General features: G+C 36.2%; 1 pseudogene; it reads left to right on the top strand.

Moving 5' to 3' along the window:
• The first annotated feature begins 568 nt into the window (after window positions 1-568).
• LOC102482530 (zinc finger Ran-binding domain-containing protein 2 pseudogene) lies at window positions 569-1,486 on the top strand (annotated as a pseudogene).
• The last annotated feature ends 5,471 nt before the right edge of the window (window positions 1,487-6,957 follow it).

Raw genomic sequence — 6,957 nt, 5'->3', positions numbered from 1 at the left:
TCAGGAGCCAAGGCGGAGTCTTCTTCTGAAGGCCTGCCCCTTGCCTCTCCTGGAGGAGAGGGGGGATTATTAGCAATATAAAGGAGGGACTGAAAGCCAAGAGAATACTTACCTTAAAAAAATTATAAAGGAAAAGTTACAAAGAAAATGAGAAGACAGAGACAGAGGCAGAGAGAGAGACAGAGACAGACAGTGAAGGCTACAGAGGCTTGCTACCACTTAAGTTTGGGAGCTGGAGTCTGAATTATCAGTAGAAAATCTTCATTTCTCTTTTTTCTCTGAAATCACTAGTTCTCAGGAGCCTTGGAGCTGAACACTTTCTCTCTAAGACCTGGAGAAAAAAATCAGATTTCTGTTCTCACTTTTTATTCAGCATTGTATTAGAGGTAAGGACAATTAATAAAAGGTATCAGAATAAGAAAGAAGTAATGGTATTTTTACTTATAGATAATGTACTTTTACACACAAAAATGAAGAAATATACACACAGAGATATGCAAACTACTAGAACAAATAATTCTGAGAAGATTAAAGAATACAAAGTCGGGCTATCGTGGTGACTTCCAAGATGTTGATCAAGAATTTCCGAGTCAGTGATGGAGACTGGATTTGTCCTGACAAGAAATGTGGAAATGTAGACTTTTCTAGAAGGACCACCTGTAATCAGTTTGGTAGAAAGAAAACAACTGAGGCCAAGATTATGAAAGCTGGGAGAACTGAAATAGGAAAGACACTTGCTGAAAAGAGCCGAGGCCTCTTCAGTGCTAAAGATTAGCAATGTAAAACTTGCAGTAATGTGAATTGGGCCAGAAGATCAGAGTGTAAGATGTGTAATACTCCAAAGTATGCTAAATTAGAAGAAAGAACAGGTTATGGTGGTGGTTTTAATGAAAGAGAACATGTTGAGTACATTGAAAGAGAAGAATCTGATAGTGAATATGATGAGTTTGGACATAAAAGAAAAAATACAGAGAAAAGGCAGTTGGTCTGACATCTATATTAAACGAAGTTGAAGATAAAGAATCTGAAGGTGAAAAAGAGGATGAGAATGAAGATAATGCTGATCTCTCAAAGTATAGTCTTTTTGCCAGAGAAGAAGAACAGAGTAATAAAAAGAAATCTAATAGACAAATTTGCTCAAAGACTCAGTCTTCACATTCACGATCTTCATAACACTCATTCTCCCCCTCAAGTTTAAGGTCTAGTTCCAGGTCTCGTTCAAGAAGTTTTTCCAGCTCATAGTGAAGATCTCATTCCAGTTCCAAAGATAATTTGAGATCTCGTGGGTTTAAATCAAGCTCCAGATCCCACAGGGGCTCTTCTTCCCCACAAAGAAAGATCTTATTCAAGTTCATCATCTTCTCCTGAGAGGGAACAGAAAGAGAAGTAATTCTAAATCTTCTTCATCTGGTGATCGCAAAAAAGAAGAACAAGATCATGGTCACCAGAAAGCCAGGTGATTGGTGAAAACACTAAACAACCCTGAGCCCAGGGCCAACCCTTGTGGAACACCACTACTTTATTCAGGCATCACAGGTCATCTTCTGGATCATCCCACTCTGGTTCCCATTCAAGTTCAAAAAAGAATTAATTTATTAAAATTTACATCTTAAAAAAAATCCAGTACAGTTCATGAAACATATTTTTAAGAAGCTGGTTTCTTACTTAGTCAGAAGTGCTAAATCTGCTAGTAGAGATGCATGCTTTTCATTGCTTTTCAGAAGAAAACAGCTGTGTTTATTTGTGAAAAGTAAATAGCACTTCAAGCCCCCCACAAAAAAGACTACAACATCAATATACATAAATCACCTGTGCTTCTATAAAATAGCAATATGTGTAAATCAACTGTATTTCTATAAAATAGCAATATGTAACTACTGTGGCATAGTAGTGAAGGTGCTAGACTCCCACGTGGCCAACCACGGTTCAAGTCCCAGACCCAGCAGCTTGAAGCTACCACTGGACGAGTATGTGTGCTTGCAAAAATCCCAAGAGGAGAATGAAGAAGAGATTGTGGTGTGGCCATAACCCCAGGGGATGATTTCTTACTTTTCATCTGTCTCTGTTTCTCTGACAAGCACACTCATTCTTAAAAGGGGAACTCCCCCCAAAAAATGCAATAAAAAAAATCACAAATTGGAATCATGGAAGCAACTTTATATCTAATAGCATATAAAAGAAATAAACTTTTAAAAAATGTAAACCTACACTCTGAAAACAAAAAATAATAAATTAAAGACCTAAATAAATGTAAAAACATTCCATGTTCATAGATTAGAAAATGTAATATTCTTAAGATGGCAAAATTGACTTCCCTAAGCAATGTAATATCAAAATTCCATATATTTTTTGAAGAAATAAAAAAGTCAGTATTATTTACATAGATTATTTATTTATTTATTTTCCAGTAGGCACATGCACTCACTGGAGAGAAGTGAACTGAGAAAGAAAAGTAAGAAAACATCCCCGATGAAGAATGACCACATAGCAATCCCTTCTCTATCTCTCCTTTTCCAAATTTTGGGCACACACACACACACACACACACACACACACACACGTATCCAGAGTGTCTGGTAAGCTGCTGAGTCCAGGACTTAAACTATATTGTGGGAATCAGTCACCTTAACCACTAGGTCACAGGATGGCATATTTAAATATTTTAAAACATGGTTAACATTAAAATTCATGTGAAAATGCAAGGGATTCCGAATAAAAAGAAACAAAGAAACAAAAGTTTTTTAAAAAAAAAACTTTTTTTTTTTTTGGAGAGGTTTTTGCTATAGAGCATGTGTGCTCGCCAGAAAGACAGAGAAAAACAGAGACAGAAAGTGGGAAATTCTCCTCTCGGGATCTTGGGCATGCACACACAAGCGACAGGCATGAGTTTAAGCCTCCAGGTCTGGGACTTGAAATGCAGTCAACTACATGGGAGTCCAGAGACATAACCAATACTCCAACTGCTCATCCCCAAAATAAAAAAAAATAATAAAATTCACACTAATTATTGTCAAAACTTACTATAATGTTATAGATGAGAGATTGTGATACTAGCATACATGGAGATACACATCAATTAACTAGAATTGAGAGTACAGAAATAAATCTTTGCATTCATAGCCAATTGATTTTTAAAAATGGTGCAAATAGAATTTAGTGAGTGAAAAGTGTTTTTTCAGCATGTGGTGTTGTAACAGCTGTATGTTCACATGCATAATAATGAGTTTAAAACCCTTCTTATACCATAAAGTCTCAGAATACATAAGTGTTACTTCGTGACTCTAAATTAGATAATTCTTCTTAGGTATAGCTTGAATGGTTCAAATAGCAAAACAAACAGATATATTGCACATCGAAATTAAAAGCTATTTTTCTTTGAAGGACAACATCAAAAAGTGAAAAATAGACCAATGAGGGAACCAGCAGTTAGCATAATGGCTATGTCGCTGGACTCCCACGTAGTCGACCGCGGTTCGTGTCCTGGACCCGGTGGCTTAAAACTCACACCGGGCACGTGTGCGTGCGTGCCCAAGATCCCGAGAGGAGAATGGAGGAGAAGGGATTGCGGCGTGACCATCCCCCCTGGGGGGTGATTTCTCGCTTTCTGTCTCTATGTCTCTCTCTGTCTGTCTGGCGAGCGCACGCGCCCTACAGTGAAAATCTCTCAAAAAAAAAAAAATAGACCAATGAAACAGTACAGAGAACCCATAAATAAACCCCAAAACACACAGCCAGCTGAATTTTGACAAAGGGCACAAGAAATCACAGTGGTAAAAAGAAAATTTCTTAGCAAATGGTGATGGAAAAACTGAATATCCACCTGGAGAAAAAAGAAACTGGATCCCTATCTCTCACCATTAACAAAATTCAACTCAAAATGGATCAAGAATTTAAGCATAAATCTTCAAGCTATGAAATTACTGGTGGAAAACACAGATAAAACTCTTGGAAACATTGGAGTAAGCAAAGCCTTCTTAAATAAAAACCCCCAAACAGAGACGATAATTCCAAAAATTGACAAATGGGATTACATCAAGTTAAAAAGCTTCTACATAGCAAACAAACAAACAAACAAAGGGGAAAAAATAATTAGAAAGAAGAGACAACCCTCCAAATGGGGGAATATATTTGCAACTATGTGTCAGATGAGGTAATAATAACCAGAATATACAGGAAACTCAAGGAGTTTATTGAAAGCAAGGAAAGAAACAAACAGTCGATATAATTAAAGGATTGGCAAATGAACTGAATAGACAATTCTCTAAGGAAGACATATGAACAGCCAAAAAGCAGATGAAAAAAATGCTTGATATCCCTTATCATAAGGGAGATGCAAATCAAAATCTAATGAGATACCACCTAACCCCAGTCAGAATGTCTAGATTAAAAAAATAAAACATGATAAATGAGTTAGACTGTGGTTAAAAGGGAACTCTCCTATCTTATCAGTGGTAATGTAAATTAGTAATAAGTATGGCCACTGTGGAGAACAATATGGAATTTCCTCAAAAGCTACAAATAGAATCACCATACAATCCAGCAATATCACTTGCAAATATATACCCAAGATAGGAATATACTCAGTTGGCAATACACTTGCACATTCATATGTACTGTGGCATTATTTACAATTGCTAAGACATGGGATCAATCCAAATGTCCAAGTACAGATAAATAGACTAAAAAGCACGGCACATACACACTGTGGAATACTACTCAGTCATAAAAATAATAAGACCTTGGCATCTTGCATAAGTTCAATAATGTGTGTTGCATTGATTCAGAAATTGGAAAAATATTCGTTATTGGACCGGACATTAACTAGAAAGTCATATCTGAAGATTAATCAGAAAACTATGGAACTAAGGTGGATCTCAAGTAAGCTAACAAAAGCTCTTAGAAAGATAGCCTGGTATCATAAATAGTTCTGCCTGGCAGAGAGTATTAGGGAAGATATATGAAAGAATTTATAACATAAAATAATCTGGACTTTTCCAGCCCCCTTCATTGTAATCAGTAGAGATTGCAAAAAAGCAACTACACCAGAGAATTATTTTGAGAAAGACTTTTTTTTTTTGAGAGGTTTTTGCTATAGGGCGCGTGCGCTCGCCAGACAGACAGAGAGAGACATAGAGACAGAAAGCAAGAAATCACCCCACAGAGGGGATGGTCACACCACAATCCCTTCTCCTCCATTCTCCTCTCGGGATCTTGGGCACGCACGCACATGCGTCCAGCGTGAGTTTTAAGCCATTGGGTCCAGGATGCAAACCACGATCAACTACGTGGGAGTCCAGCGACATAGCCATTACGCTAACTGCTGGTTCCCAGAAAGACTTTGAAGGAAGAAAAAGAGACTGATATTTGCTAGCAGACGGTATATCACAGAATACTTGGGCAGGGCTGAATTGAGAACGTTTATGTGTGACTAGTGTGCTGGGTATTTGCTTTTCAACAATTTGAGTAGTTGACATGTAAATATTTTCTCAAAGATATTTAAAACCATACTGTTTCTGTTGTTATAGAGTCACAAACAAAATTATACAAAATTATAAGAAATATTTTGAACATTATCTTTAAAATCCAATATTTTGAAATTTTGAAAGTTGTTTATTAACTGTCAAGAACTGTGGAGTATGAGTTAAAAATTTTTGACGTGTAAATTATTGTGGAAAAATGTAAAAATAAGTTAAAAAATGAAAAAAATAATAAGACCCTAGTATTTGATAGAAAGTGCACTAATATGGAAGATTTAATGCTGAGTGAAGCAAGTCAAACTATGAAAGAGAGCCATTGTATATCCCTACTTAACATATACCAAATATCTGCACACCATCACAGAAACTGTGGATACTAGAGATGGTGTGAGAGAAGAGTTGGAAATGGAGGTCTAGAAGGAGGGAATCAAGGAGGGAAAAAAGCAAAACACTTAAAAGACAAAAAAATGGAAAATTGTTAATGATAATATATATGGTAATGTCTTTGACTGAACTGATATGCAGCATATTCATTCTGGGAAGACTGATTTTGAATGCTAAGGAGATGCACAAATGTTATGTAATCAAATGTTAAAAAATAAGAAAAGAAAATAAAATTTAAAAAACTAAAAAGAGGGTGCAAATGGTGTGATAATTACGTAGCTGGACTCTCATGTAGGTGACTGCCATCTGAGTCCCAGACTTGGTGACTTAAAAGTCTCACTGAATGTGTGTGCATGCATGCCCAAAATCCCAAGAGGAAAATGGAGGAGAAGGGATTGTGGTGTGGCCATCCCCTCTGGGAGGTGATTTCTTGCCTCTCTCTCTCTCTCTCTTCGCATCAAGTGCAGATGCCCTAAGAAAAATAACTCTCAAAAAACAAAAAAACTAAATAAAATAAAATAAGAAAAGCAAAATTAAAAAGAGCCAATATTATTTTTAAAAAAAGTGAAAAACATTCCATGGAACAGGAGAAAATATTTGAAAATCAGTTATTCAATAAATGTCTAGTATCCACAATATATAAAATCCCTTACAACTCAAAATTAGTACAACATAACTCAATTAACAATGAACAAATAAAAAAATGCTTATTCATACGCAGTAGTGTCTTCCTGTAATCCCAGCTATATAATTCAAGGCCAGCCTGAACAATATGTTGAGATGCTGTCTCAAAAAAATCTTTGTTAGTACCAGTTTAGAAAAAGGCACATTAAAACCACAATGAGAGGGGCCGGCAGGTTGTGTGGTGGTTAAGGGTGCTGGATTTCCACGTAGCTAAACACAGTTCAAGTCCCAGACCTGGCAGCTTGCATTCTCACTTTCCCTTTCTCTCTCTCTGCCTGGTCAAAATTTAAAAAATAATAATAATAACAAGTGGAATTAAATAAATAAATAGTTTTTAAAAAGCACAATGAAATACTACTTAGGATCTGTCTATAATATGCATATATTATGTTACATGTGTATGTATATATAG

The sequence above is a fragment of the Tupaia chinensis genome, unplaced genomic scaffold (genome assembly GCF_000334495.1).
Source record: "Tupaia chinensis unplaced genomic scaffold, TupChi_1.0 Scaffold146313_1, whole genome shotgun sequence".
Taxonomy (NCBI): domain Eukaryota; kingdom Metazoa; phylum Chordata; class Mammalia; order Scandentia; family Tupaiidae; genus Tupaia; species Tupaia belangeri.
This window is presented reverse-complemented; position numbering and strand designations above follow the sequence as displayed.